The sequence below is a fragment of the Solanum pennellii genome, chromosome 1 (assembly GCF_001406875.1).
Source record: "Solanum pennellii chromosome 1, SPENNV200".
NCBI lineage: Eukaryota > Viridiplantae > Streptophyta > Magnoliopsida > Solanales > Solanaceae > Solanum > Solanum pennellii.
In genome coordinates, this window is record NC_028637.1 from 84,702,985 (window position 1) to 84,717,706 (window position 14,722).

Sequence of the window (14,722 nt, forward strand, 5' to 3'; positions counted from 1 at the left end):
CCCCACCATCCCCCCTTACTATTCCCCTCCCCCCTTTACTATCCCGCATCCCTCCGTATTACCTCTCCTTACTATCCCTCCCTCCCCATCCTTATTACTATCCTCCCTGATCCCCCTCTTTACTATTCTTCCCGATTCCCCCTTCCTTACTATCTCTATCCCCTTCCCTCCTTACTTTTCTTCCCGAACCCCCCTCCCTTACTATACCTATCCCCTCCTTACTACCCATATCCCCTTTACTATTCCCCCTCCCCCCTTAATCCTACCCAATCCCCATTTACTATTTCGTTCTCCCAATCTCACCCTTACTATCTGCCCCAATCCCCCCATACTATCCCTATCCCCCTTACTATCCTCCTCGATCCACTATCCCTCTCCCAATCCCCTCTTACTATCCCTATCCCCCACCCCCNACAACTTATTCAGACCGTAATGACAAGGAATTGACATTTTTTAAATAAGAAGTGTAACCCATTTAGGCATTCATACTAAAAATAAACATAACTCAAGCTAAAAGAATAATATATCTTACTCAACTATTATGATAAGCGACTCTAAAACTCCTACGCCTGCCTGAAGACAGAATCGACATTAACAAACAAATGAAGAACTTGGTACTTGAAAACATGACAGACATACCCATTTGAAAACTGTCGACTGAATTAAAATTTTTGCAACATACTAAAGAACAAAGAAAGCAAATTTTGAAGAAAAAGTTCGAACTCTTAATAGAACTGCTTGCATATAAATAAAAGTATACACCCCAAACTAATTTCCCTTATGGATTCTAGAATCCACAAACAACTGAGAGAAATAGCAATAATTCCTAGTTAGATTGAACTTAACAATAAAATAGACAAAAACAATAATTTTGTTAATCAACTATTCTAGTACGTTGCTCCAGTTGATAATTTCAATGTGTATCAGCTAATACTTCTTAATGGTCGGTCTAGTAGGTGGTTTCGTCCCAAAGACTGAGAAATTCAGTGACATGGGTACTTGTTCAATCCTCTCACCAGCAGCTTTTAGGATCTCATTTCCATGATCATCCATCTTTTCTAAGTGCACATTTGCTTCAAATCCTTCACGATGAGGCATTACTCTTCTTGACTTTCTTGGTGGAGACAATATAACAGTACCATCACGTAGATTGAGATCTAAGACCTTAGGATTTGAAGGCTGTCGATTAGGGGGAGGTCTTGGAAACAAAGTTGGTTTCGTAGGTGGAGGTCCTAATTAGAAGTACTAAAAAAAGGAAAAGTTCAGTACCCACATGAACTGCAAGTGTGCAAACTAAACAAGATAAAAAATAAACATACCAGTACTCTAATATTTGTTGTGTGAGATCCTAGTTTTTAGATGGTAAGTAAATATCTTTGACAGAAGATCTTGGCAATCATCAGTAGCCATTGAAAATAATGTTTAGAATGGCTATCTAGGGATATGGGTACTCGACATAATCCGTCTAGTAGACCATATCATGCCACTATGAAGGATTTGGGGTCCTAAAGCCGCAAAAATCTTCCCTAGCTGATCAATATCACAGTTTCCCTAATATAGTCACAGATTTCAAAAGCAAATTATTGGCTAAAATAACAACAAGCGGATAGGAGTTTCGAACGTAAAATATAAAGTGTGATAGAAGTTCAAATAGTTATTGGAGAACTTACCATAGAAAACGACCATATTACGAACATGACAGCGAAAAATTGTTCAGTCTAGCTCAATAAGTAATCTGCTTTTCACTATGACTTCATTTTCAACTACACATGAAGTTTTATAGAACAGAACGGGAAGGACAATTACTTCACGTATTCTATTTATTCTTTTAGTGAAACTTTTGAATATAAGTGCAAAGGGTAAATAGTACTGTTCTCTGCCTCGTAGCTTGTACCACCACTCGATAAATTAGATGTAACATAGCTTAAGTATTCAAAACTCAGAAATTTTCAGAACCCATCTCTAGTTTCAAAGTTTGATGAAAACCTAATAAGGATTTTACTAAATTTTAAGTTGTTAAACAATCGAATAAATCAAGATAAATCAGATCGAAATCCTTTGAAATAAAATAATTGAATGGAAATAATAAGCTTTCGAAGTTGTCAATGTAACCTTTTGCCAAGCTTCCTTTGAAGTTTTTAGCCTTTGAGGGATCCAATTGCTCCACATAGACTAATCGAAGAAACGAGAAGGGGAAAAACTAATGATATTTGGCTATTTGTTGTTCGCTGATGAGTAGAAACTACAAACATGAAGTTAAAACGGAAAGAGTTGATTGTGGACTTTAAGCCCCCAAAAGAGTAAGGGTAAGGGTAAGGGTAGAAAATGACGAAGGTCTAGTTGTTCGCATGATCGCCGAGATGCCTTAAAGTGAACGTTGGAATATCCTACTGGGTTGAAAGTTGAGTTTAAAATGATTTATATATTCATATATTATAATAAGTGGGAAGCTCCAAAATAAAAAGTTGAATTACCATTTTACCCCTCTACTAAATTAAAACATTTATGATATTCATATATATATATATTCATATATATATATATATATATATACGCGCGCACACACACACACACTTAATCTTCTTATTCTCATTTCAAAATTTTGACCTTTCAAATTTTTCACACAAATTTTAAAAAAATACAAATGAGTAATTATTCCTTAAAGACAAGAAATTAAAGTAGATTCATGTATTTCTTAAAGTTAAATTCCATCCCTATCTTTTTTATATTTATTTTAATAGTATTTGACCTTTTAATTTTCCATGTGTCTTTTCATGTTTACGTAATTTTGTTCTATAAATTTAACTTTGCCGAGAAAAACTTGTATTTACTATTCCTAAAATTCTTGTGTGTAGGAACTCTAAAATTTATTTCACTCATTAAATTTTCTTTCTTTCATCTTCCAATAGTAACTTTTTTCACATTCTTCATTCATTTTTAAGGAGAAAATACATCAAACGATAACTCGCTTTAGTACTTAAACTACACAGGTGTTTATATACCCCCCTTAACATGTTTGATGTGAATTATTTTCAACCTTCCGAGCTCCAGCCTCCTGCGCGTGTTGATACAACTTTGTAGGGCGTGTAATTCAACTTTTAGCATTTTTTAAAAATACAATTTGACCATCCAACGGGTAATATCCGACCCATTTTATATTTGAATGTGAATCTTCTCTACCCTAATTTCCTCTTCTCCTCACCAACCCAATCATCCAAAAATGGTGACCTAATTCATGTTTTTTTTTTATTTTCCTCAAATCTTAGCTCTTCAAACCTCAAATCTTAGCTCTTCAAACCTAAAAGTTGAATCTTTGAAGGAATAATTGTTCTTCAAAATGTAAGCTTCAAACCTATTCTTCTTTATTTATTATTTTGATTTTCATTTCGTCCATTTTTCTTATTATCTGTTTTTTTTTTCAGATTTTTGTTACGCTAATGGAACATAAATCTTCAGATCTGATCTTCTAGGTTTGAGAGAAGAGAAAGAATGAGAATCGCGGGCTTAGGGGATTTAGGGATATTTGTTTATAAGTGGATCAGGGTGTATTTGAGAACGGATCTTAAAGATTTAGGGATATTTGTTTATAAGTAGGTCGAGTTGTATTTTGGGAACGGGTAAGATATTTTTTAAATCCTTAGGCGACGTGGACCACTAAAAATGCGCGTGTGTAACATTGTCCAACCTTCAACTGGGCTGGAGCTGGAAGGTTAAAAATAATTCACATCAAACATGTTAAGAGGGGTATATAAACACCCGTGTAGTTTAAGTACTAAAGTGAGTTTTCGTGCCAAGTTCAGGAGGGGTTTTTTGTTAATGTATTTTGCCTTTTTTAACATATAAACTTTCTTTGTTATTATTGGTTGTACATAGTTTAATCTTTTTAATGATATTTGTTCTGATCAATCTTTTCACAATCGTTAAATACTCTATAAAGTGTATCATAAGGTGGGTTTGTCCAATTATTTCATTTGCCTTCTTTGGTTAGATTTCTCCTCCAAAGAGAGTCTACTTCAGGTAAATCTATTCCAATATAATTGATTTAGCTACAAATATTGACCAACACCTTTTGTATTATTGCTAAGCTAGCAGCATATTCACTTCTTTTAGTATAATATCTATTTATGAAAAACTTCTGTTGCAATAAAACTTAAATTTAGATATAAGTTGATCTGTGAATGCCTTTGCATATTTGAACTTTGAAATGTGGACATGGACTATGTTTGGAGCACACATGTTCATAGTTGACTGTGTGTTCGTGTAATTTAAATGGTATGGAATACACGTGCGTTGCATGTGTTCAAGAACTAGTAATAAAAAAAGAGGTTAGCTTTTAAATTAGGATTTGGCCATATGAGTTTCAATTATGGCTAATTGTAATTAAAAACGTAGTCATATTGAGTTAATTTAGTAAATTGGCTAGAATTTAAATAAGATTAATTAAATAGTTTCTTAATGTTAAACGAAATTATTTATAATGTATTAGTAACTAACTAATACAAATTTAACAAAATATTTGAGTGAAACAAAAATAATTTGAGACGACTTTTCTATATTCATAAAATCTACTAATTATATACATATTTATGTAAAAGAATACACATTATTTAAAAATCATAAAAAGTGACAAAACTATTTTAAAATAACTTGAAAAATTATTGTGATTCTATTAAAACCAATTATTTCAAATATTATGAAATTCAAGGCCCAATTTCAGTACATAGGTGGTTAGTTAATTAAAAATATGAAATTATAATTGTTTGGTATAATCAATAGACAAGAAAGAGAGTTTGTGATTTACAAGATCATATCCAATGAAGAAATAAAAATTGTCAAACAAGTCACATCTTCATCAACTTTTAAAAGTGTATTCATACATAATAATTTAATAGAACACAATCTTAGGAAAATCAACAATATTTTTCGTATCGTAAGCTCATTCGAGCGATCCCTTTTGACTCCAAAATAGTAAGGCTCCAATTGTAGATGAGTGGGCTGAGGAAACATCAAGTGATGAGACAGAAACTTCCGAAAAAAGAAATAGATCAGGATACAATTGATGAACACGTCAAGCGTTTGGAGATGGAGACATTTCAGGATGCACGAGAAGTGAACATTGATAGCAAGAACTTGTACACCATTCCCTTTCCTGAACGTTCCTTCCAATTGATTCGTTACAACAGGTACTTTGAAATCACACCCCCAAAAATGTTGTTTAAACAAAGATCAAGAGAACTTAAAGATGATGCAACTCTTAAATTGACGTGTAGGCTTGAGAGTTGGTTTCCTGAGACAAGTAAACCTTTAAGAAGCTTCCTTAAATTATGTTAGAAGCAAGGGAAACAGATTGCAGAAGTTTGAATTTCTTCACAATTTAATTATTACAAAAATCAGGCTGTATGTTCCCTGAACGGTCAGGGACCAATGAATTATGCCGTCTTCCAATATTTTGCTGAATAAGGAAACAAAACAGATATAAGTCGCAGAGGATCTAATATTTTCATAGCTTACTAACCAAATCACTTGAAATATATTAAACCCGAGAAAAGTTGTTAGTACGTAGCAGCTAAAAGTTTAGAATATCATACTGCTCTTGACGTTGAATATCACATCAAACAAAGAAATATATCTAATTGAATGGAGTTCCCAACTTTAAATAATCAAGTTCAAGTATCGGAGTAGCATTCATTTCTTGAAATTAAACTAGATAGGTTTTAAATTATCTAACCACTCTTAGAAGCACACCCTGTTGATAATATAAGGACCCATTTCATCATACTCACCCTTCACTATATACATCTGAAATCAAGTAGAAGTTGGGAATTAAATGACAGATCGATTAGCAGAAGAAAGCAAGAAGAACTAGCTTTTTGGAAACTACTGAGGGAGGCTAGAACTGATCCTCCTATATAGGTGCTATACATACTTCCTCTCAGGTCGTGCAATTACCTTGATTTTCGTGTGGCTCGGAGCAAGTGCAGTGATTTCCTTGATCATACGTTCTTTATTCCAAGGAACATAGTTGAGCCACCACTAAGCACAATGTTTGCAAATAAATCTTTCCTAATATCAATGTCGCATCTCATGATTGAATTGTAGGACTTTTCATGAATTCATGTCGCTTCCGTTCCAACCAATGATGGTTGAAAGAAGACTTCTGGACAACATAATGTCTTACCACCAATTAACGACTTCTCTATCGGGAAGCTTATAGCCGTTCTTAATTGATTTTGAGATTTTTTCTGCCTTTTCACTCTCCTATTTAAAAGAAGTAAAAGTTTGTATAAATTTGAGTCAGGTTTGTGTATTTCATTTTTTTTCTCAATTTCAATTGGGGAAATTTTCAAAGGGTTTAAATGCTTAAAATAAGGAGATAGTGTTATTGAATGTATATTGTTATAAAGCTGATTTTTAAAAGAAAATTAAATTTGGGATCCTTTTATTTGATTATTAAGGAAAAAAGGAAATACAAACTCACTTGGGCCTATTGCCCAAGTCTATAATGACATAACAAAAAATTAAAAAATAACAAAATAAACTTTCCTCCTTCAAAACACTTCCAATTAGATTGGAGTTTCCTAAAACATTTACTCCCACTTTATATCCTTCCACCCTACACCTGAAACATTGTTGCTGCCTTGGCGAAACCAATGCTTCTGTCTCTTCGTGCTTTCGTTCTACTTCAAGATTTAATCGATTCAATTTGACTGCAATTCCTCCCTTTTTGCGGAGTCCTTTTTGTTGGCTAAAATAGTTTATGTTAAATGTCATTTCACACTTTTTTCACCTTTGTGGATTTTGTATATGATGTGCGTGTAAAAAAACTCATGTTGTATCCCCCCTCCTATCCCCTGTTTGGTGCAATTCTTAAATATGGGCATTGTAACTTGTAACTATTTAAAATCTTCCTCCCTCTTGTCTCTATGCTTTTAAATTGTGAGTATATGCAACTTCCTTTGTCTAAAACAATATTTGCAAAATAGTCCTTTAACTGGTTTCCTTCTCTTAGACTTTGCTGGAATTTATATTATTTATTCCACAAGTATGTATGTCTTTATTTCCTCCACCATATATGCAATTACCCATGGAGTTGCCCATTTTTCCTATGTACTTTATATAAAAGCATAGAATCGGTTTGAATTATTACCTGATTGTATTGTGACAACTTACAACGTTTACAAGCTTCTAATATAGCTTTAGCTTCTGCAACTGTATTAGTTGTGACGTCAATAGTATCACCTTCTGGATGCAATATATCCCCCATTTCATTCCTCAAATTGAATGCATAGGAACTCATCCCCGGATTGCCTTTTGATGCTTCATCAGTATTGTACTTAACCCATCCATCCGGGGGAAATTCCCATTAGTACCTTTGTAACCTTCACTCTTGAATTGTAGTTCTCTACATCTATTATCATTTCTGGCCAGTTTCCTGCACATCTCATGCCTGGTCTCCTACACTTTATCAACATGTACTTGTTTGTCGTGATATTGTGTATGACTCTTGGCTGAAATATATATTTTCCTTCATGCTTCCTCCTATTTCTTCTTCTCCATAATTCCCAAATTATAAAACTCAATAGAGCTCTTTAAAAAGTTTGCGTATCTGCTTTGACATTTGCCTACCACCACAACATAATAACTTCCTTTAATTGTATTCCAGATATGTTTAAGCTTTCAAAAGAGCAAAAATAGGATCACGTCCTATTAACAAAATCTGATTTTAGAAACACATGTGATAGTGTCTCTTGATACGACCTTTCACAAAACCAACATCTTGATGGTCCTTCCATATCCCATCTCCTTATTTCATCATCTATGGATATCTTGAATTTTCATAGCCTCCACATGATCATAAAATCCATCTTAATAGGGATTCCCTTATTTCATATCAGTGTATGAATTTTGTTCGTCTTCTCCTTATGTCTAATGTCATTCCAAGCTGTTTTAACCGAGAAAGTCCCTTCCGTATCTAACATCCTATAGGGCTTATCCTCCTCATCCACTCCATTAGGCAGTTTTATACAGGAAATAATATGATCTACCAGTTCCACTGGAAAATTTTCTTTCAATATATCTACTTCCCATTCACCATTGATAGCTAGTTCATCAATACTCTCATACTTGCCATCCCATTCAAAATCATCCCCTGTGATAGTGTATAAATCACATAATCTTGTCCAATTATCATGTCGTACTAAAGATGATCCTTTCATCGCTTGCCATAAAATTTGATGTTTTATTAAATCTGTTGCCTGTATCATTCTCTTCCACAATTGAGAGCCCCCGCATCTAGTTCTCCACATAGTTTGCAATATTTGTTCTTCATGTTCTCATTCCACAAAGATGTCTTTGTTCTAAAATTCCAACATAACTAACAAAATAAGTCATATTGACATATCGTGAAGTTATCTGAAACCCAAACCCCCTGTTTTTTGGTAAGCATAAGCTACTCCATTTAGCCCACTGTCTATCTCTTCCTCTAACGCATCTACTCTAAAAAAATTGGGCCATCATTCTTTGAACCCGATTAAGTACATTTCTAGGAGGATTAATCACTGAAAGACAGTGAATAAGTGTACTTTGTAGTACATGTTTGATTAGGATCTCTCTTCCACCATACGATAATAGTTTTCCTTTCCAAGCTTGTATTTTTGCTCCAATCTTGTGTATCATCTACCGATAATACACTTTTTATTTTCTCTTATAAAAATAGGCCATCCACATATGTAAATGGGAAATCCTTCCTCAGTATGCCCGTAGCTACCTCTACAATAATTGCTTCACCCTCCGTTACACTATGGTGCATATAAATTGCACTTTTCTCTTTATTAACCTTCTAACCAAACACTTCTTCATAATTTCTTAGAGTCTCACTGATCAGCTGCATAGTTTCTATATCTGCCTTACAAAGGTTAATCATGTCATCAGCAAAAGCCAAGTGATAATCATGCCAAAACACTTAAATTTCTTCTTTCTTAGTAGATCATTTAACGATCTAGACATTACTTCAGCCGCCAATACAAACAAAGTAGGTGAAAGAGGATCACCTTGTTTACCTCGGGATGATTCAGAGAATCTTTGGGTTGACATTGAGTAACAATTGTTACTAATCAATCTACACACCATGTCTATTATACAGTGTCCAAATTCCATCCTCTGTAATAGAACTCCACTCTATCATATGTTTTCATCATGTATAACTGAATAACAAGGTTTGGAGGTTTGCCTCATTTCCTTATTTCTGTGAAGATTTCTTTCACTAGTAAGACATTCTCCGTTATGCTCCTTCCCTTTACAAACCCTGCTTGTTCAGGTAAAATAATCGAAGGCAAAATTGATTTGATTCTCTCATGAATAATTCGTGAAAAAACCTTGTTCACGAATTTACTTAAAGAAAGAGGTCTTAAATCTGAAAAATTATTTATCACACTCTTCCTAGGCAGAAGGACTAAGTTAGTGGGTGTGATATATCTTGACAATTCAGCACCACAAATGAAGGCCTTCACCATGCTATGAATATCTTTTCCTGTTATCTCCCACATATGTTGAAAAAAAGCTTCAGACATACCATCTGGACCACCTGCACTGTTCTTATTCAGCTCCACAACTGCGCTTCTGACTTCTTTATTAATGGCAATCTTTATAGTTCTTCATCCTTGTCATCATTTATTACAACAGGTTGTTCAATTAGCATCTCAAAATCTTCATTATATGTTTGCTTTGTGAACCCTCTTATGTAAAAGTCTATTGATGCCTCCGCCAATCGCCTCTTGTTCTTCTAACCATTCCCTTGATTAGTTTGTATTTTGTTTGTCCTCATTCTACTTCGTCTCCCTTTTATTATGGTGTGAAATAACTTTGTGGTTCTTTCTCCTTCTTTGAATCATTCCATTCCGACTTTCTATTTCCCAAAAACCTCATCCATATGGAGTTGTTTTTTAATTCCGCTTGAACTTTATTAAGCCTTTCTCTGCTATAAATGGATGGATCAACTTCAAATTGGACTTCTTGTACTCTAATTACCTCCTCAAACGTAGCTATCTCCTGAAATATGTTTCCAAAAGTCCCTTTACTCCATTGTGTTAAAGCCTTTTTTACCCATTTCAGTTTATGGTAGAATAAAAAAACGGGTTCCTTTCAAAATCTGTTGTCTAGTGACTTTTAAACACCTTTATAAATATCTCCTCTTTCAACCAAAAGTTCACGAACTTGAAAGGCTTAATCACATTCTCATTACTTGATTTTTACACAATCAATAATGGAGTATGATCAGACCCATTTTGTACCATATGTTCAATTTCCATTACTAGAAATACATTTTGCAATTGTTCATTACATAAGACTCTATCTAGTTTCTTGAATATGCACTCTTCATCTATCCTGTCATCCACCATGTGTATTTGCTGCCTTAAAATTTTTATCCTTCAAATTGCACACATTAATACAATGATTAATGTCCTTAATATCTACCTCAGATGGTGGCTTACAACCCAGTTTCTCCTCCTCATTCCTATTCACATTAAAATCACCTCCTATCACCCATGGGTGATTAGTTGTGTTTTCGAGATTATACAATCGACTCCTGCAGTTGTAATCTTTCTCTTTGTGTCCATTTAGCATATACTAAAGAAATCATAACCTCACTTGCCATCTCTTTATTCTTCACCCTTATAGTTAGCATTTGATCATCATCCCTTATGATTTCATACTCCAGGGCCTCATCGATAAACGCCATATCTTCCCATTCGCATTGGCTACTGCCTGTTGCATTCCCAATCTTCTTCTGAAATCATCTATCTCATGTCTATCTTCAAACTGCTCCATCAATCCCACAAAGTAGAATTGGTATCATTTGTGCAAATTAATTAGTTGAGTAAACGTCTTTTGAGTGTTTACCGATCTAATATTTTCATTGATATCTAGTATTTTTTATGATTGTACTTTTTGAATGTATGGATGATGCTTGTGCTCCAATCATCACTCCAATATCATGTTTAATTTTTTTAGGTTGTTTCTCCTTTAGTTTGTCAACCTGAGTAGGTGACAAATCTCCTTCTACAACAATTTTGGCAATGTTTTGTAATATGTGTCGTCCACTTCATCCTTTTGATCTCCATTTTCTTTCTGACTGTCATTCCATATTGCCAGTGGCAATACCTCATTGTTATTATTATTTTCCACTAGAACTATTGCTTCATACATCTCTTCATCACTTTGCCCATCCTTAGCTTCTTCATTCTACTCTCTCCAGTTTCCTGACATTTTTCACATTGTGGTGACACTGTCTGGCTGCTCTCATGTGTTGCGTCTTCCTCTCTTTGATCACTTGGAATCACTTCTTTCCTTTATGTATTGTTCTCCTCCTTTTGTTCACTTGATTTTTCTTTCCTCCCTCAGTTTTTTCCCATTCCTTATTTTCCGATTCTTGTTGCTTACTGCCAAAATTTCTATTTACCCATTCTTTTGTGCTACCCTCTACAACCTTGATTGATTTTTCATCTACCTGCTCATGCGCTTCTTCCTCCCTTAGTGCCTTAAATGTATTTTTATTTTGGTAATCAATTTCTCCCTCAATATGGCCATATTTATTCCTTTTGTATTTATTTATTTCTTCCTCTAACCATCCACTCCTGTTTATTTTGTTTACTACCTACAACTCTTCCGCTTGCCAAAAATTTTTGTCAATTCGCTGATGTGTCCATACTCATTTTCGTGTTATCTTTATCCTTTTCATCACTTTGCCTTTTTTCTTCACTTCTTGTTTCATACAACTCCGGATGAATTGTCCAGCAATTAGTTTCATCATGTCCTTGTAAACAACATTCTTTACATTATTTTGGCATACATTTATATTTCACCTTAATCCACTTAAATTTTATATCACTAGTAATATCGTCCTCTTCATTTATTCTAAACCTTTTGCGGTAATTTAGCAGTTATGTCCACTTCAATCTTGATCTTTGCACAACTAGGTCTCGTTTGATTTTTTCTTCGCCATATCCACCATCAACGGTTTATCTACTGCATTAGCTATTTAAAAGATTGCCTCCTTTGCAAAAATATTTGGTGGTAGATTTGGGAACGTAGAACACATAAGTGACCCCTTGAACTTGCACGCTTTTTCCGTTTAGACACCTTAACAAAAGTCCCTTCCTATTGAACACTTAAACCACTTAAAAAGTGTACCTATCAAACACACGTGGCTGACTTGTCACCTGTCGTTTGAAGCAAGCCTCTTGAGCGCGTGAAGTGAGAAAAAATAAGCAGATGTGTCTGATTTGACATATGTAACGGTACAATTTTTTCCCTTTTATTTTTCCACCCTAAATTCTTCCTTTTTTATTTCTAATCTCTTTCTTATCCATATCTATCTCATCATTGTTGCTGCTGGAGATCAACAAAAAATTTCTTCATTCATCTTCTTTACAGCGAATGAAATGTCCAATTGTCGATTTCAATTTCTTCTGTTGCAAATGTATTTTGTCGATGTGGGGTTAATGCTGAATTGAAACCCTCATGGACACAACTAATACAGGACGTCATTTTTTTGTTGCAAAAACACAAAAGTAAGATTTTTATTATTATTTAAATCTGGTTAAACAAATGGCTGTCTGTCTGCTAATTATAGTTTAATTATTTTAATAATTGTGTAGAGAAAAGGTGGATGCAATTTTTTCGATGGTACGATGATGATCTACCGGTTCAAGCAAAAAAGACATATGAGGCCTATTGAAAAGAATCAAATCATATGAACAAGAGAGGAAGCGGGCAACAAAAATCAGGATCACATGTGTTATTGCACTCGTGATTTTTGCTATATGGCAATATTTATGTTAGTAGGCTTAGAGTGATTGTATTAGTAGTCTTGTGTTTCTGTTGTACTGATGTTAGACTAAGGAATGGAGATAAGTTGTTAATTAATCTATCATATTTTTCTTGTTTATTCACCTCTATTGTATTGCCTTATTTCTATTCCTCTTATTCACCTCCAAACGACAATAACCATATTAAGTGAACAACACAACAATAAGTTCCATCAAGCATGAAGGATAGACAAAAAATTCTTTCCATTTCCTTCCAAGAAAATCCACAGTTAAACCATTAGTTATAATTTACATCAAAAATATATTAAAGCAGTCTCGATATTGTTTTCTGCTTGCATTACAGATTCAAAATGAAACAGCCCCCAAGAGTACATCAAAAACACCCAAGACACATTAAAATAGTCACACCCATGTTCTTGTTTTTGTTGCACTAGACATTTGCAGATCCACCCCTTTTGGACTTGTGTTGTAATAGGGAAGTGGTGACAACATCTTTACCCTTCCATTTCAGTCCACGAGCCTTATAACCAATATCAATGTTTGTTGGTGTTGCACACTTGAAAACAACTGGAGTAACAACTCTTTCACTTGTTGTACCAGGCTGTATACAAAAAACTAAAATTAAGTGCCTATTATCAAAGTAGGTAGATTATAAATAATTAAAGTTGGTTATACTCTTACATTTAATGTTTGTCTGCCACCTGTATCATCAATATAGATGTCAAATCCCACAGTCTTAGGCCTTCTGTTTCCTCCTGTTGATGTTGATTCTCCTTCTCTTCCCATACCTCTTCCTACTTATTGTCCTTTTGTAACAGTTGAAGTATTATCACTTCCTCTCCCCCTACCTTTTCCCTTGCCTCTTCCCCTGCCTCTTCCAGCTTGTTGAACTCTTCCAACAGTTGAAGTATCATCACAAACAGAAGTTGATTGTTGGTCTGAGCTGACATGTTGTGATGTTCTCTAGGTTGGTGGTTGTCTAGAACCTACAGGTTGCCTTGAGCTAGCAGGTTGGATAGAACCTACAGGTTGCCTTCAGCTTTGAGGCTGACTTGAGCTAGCAGGTTGGCTTGATCTTGCAGGTTGCCTTGAGGTTTGAAGCTGACTTGAGCTTGTAGGTTGCCTTGAGCTAGCAGGTTGGCTTAAGCTTGCAGGTTTCCTTGAGGTTTGAGGCTGACTTGAGCTTGCAGGTTGCCTTGAGCTAGCAGGTTGGCTTGAGCTTGCAGGTTGCCTTGAGGTTTGAGGCTGACTTGAGCTTGCAGGTTGCCTTGAGCTTTGAGGCTGACTTGATCTAGCAGGTTGGCTTGACCTTCCAGGTCCAGGTTGGGTTGAGCTTCCAGGCTGACCCAATTAAGAGGATTTAATAGTGTAAATAAGATAAAGAAAATTGTAATGCATTTTATTTATTTAATGGAAGTAATCAAAGGTTGGATTGAGTATTACCACATATTTGTAGGCTTTATTATTGTGGCCTTGTTGAGACACTTGGAGCAAGTCATTTTTACACCTCTCCTAGATAACTTTCCATACTTCTTTCTTGGCTTATCCCTTGACTTCCTTCTGGATTTTGGTTGTCTGCTAGGCATTTGTTTTGGTTCAGGAGGCTCAATCACTATATCACTAGTGTGAGGCCACATTTTCATGTTAGGTATTGGCTGGATAAAGTAATTATAAGCCTTCATGAAAGTATATTTTTTGTACCAATGTACAACATGATCTTTAGGGTCTTGGCCTGCATGGTGATATACTAAAACAACATGTTGACATGGTATGCCTCTCAACTGCCAGGTTCTTCAAGTACATGTCTTTTTTCTGATATCAACAATATGCCTATAATGACCCTCTAAAATTTCATATCCAAATTGTCCATTGAACCTAACTTGACAATCTCTAGC

The 14,722-nt window shown here is 34.8% G+C and overlaps 1 pseudogene; it reads right to left on the bottom strand.

The window, feature by feature from the left end:
- Positions 1–5,733: 5,733 nt before the first annotated feature.
- LOC107024186 overlaps positions 5,734–14,722 on the bottom strand; it is a 54,674-nt pseudogene continuing 45,685 nt past the window's right edge.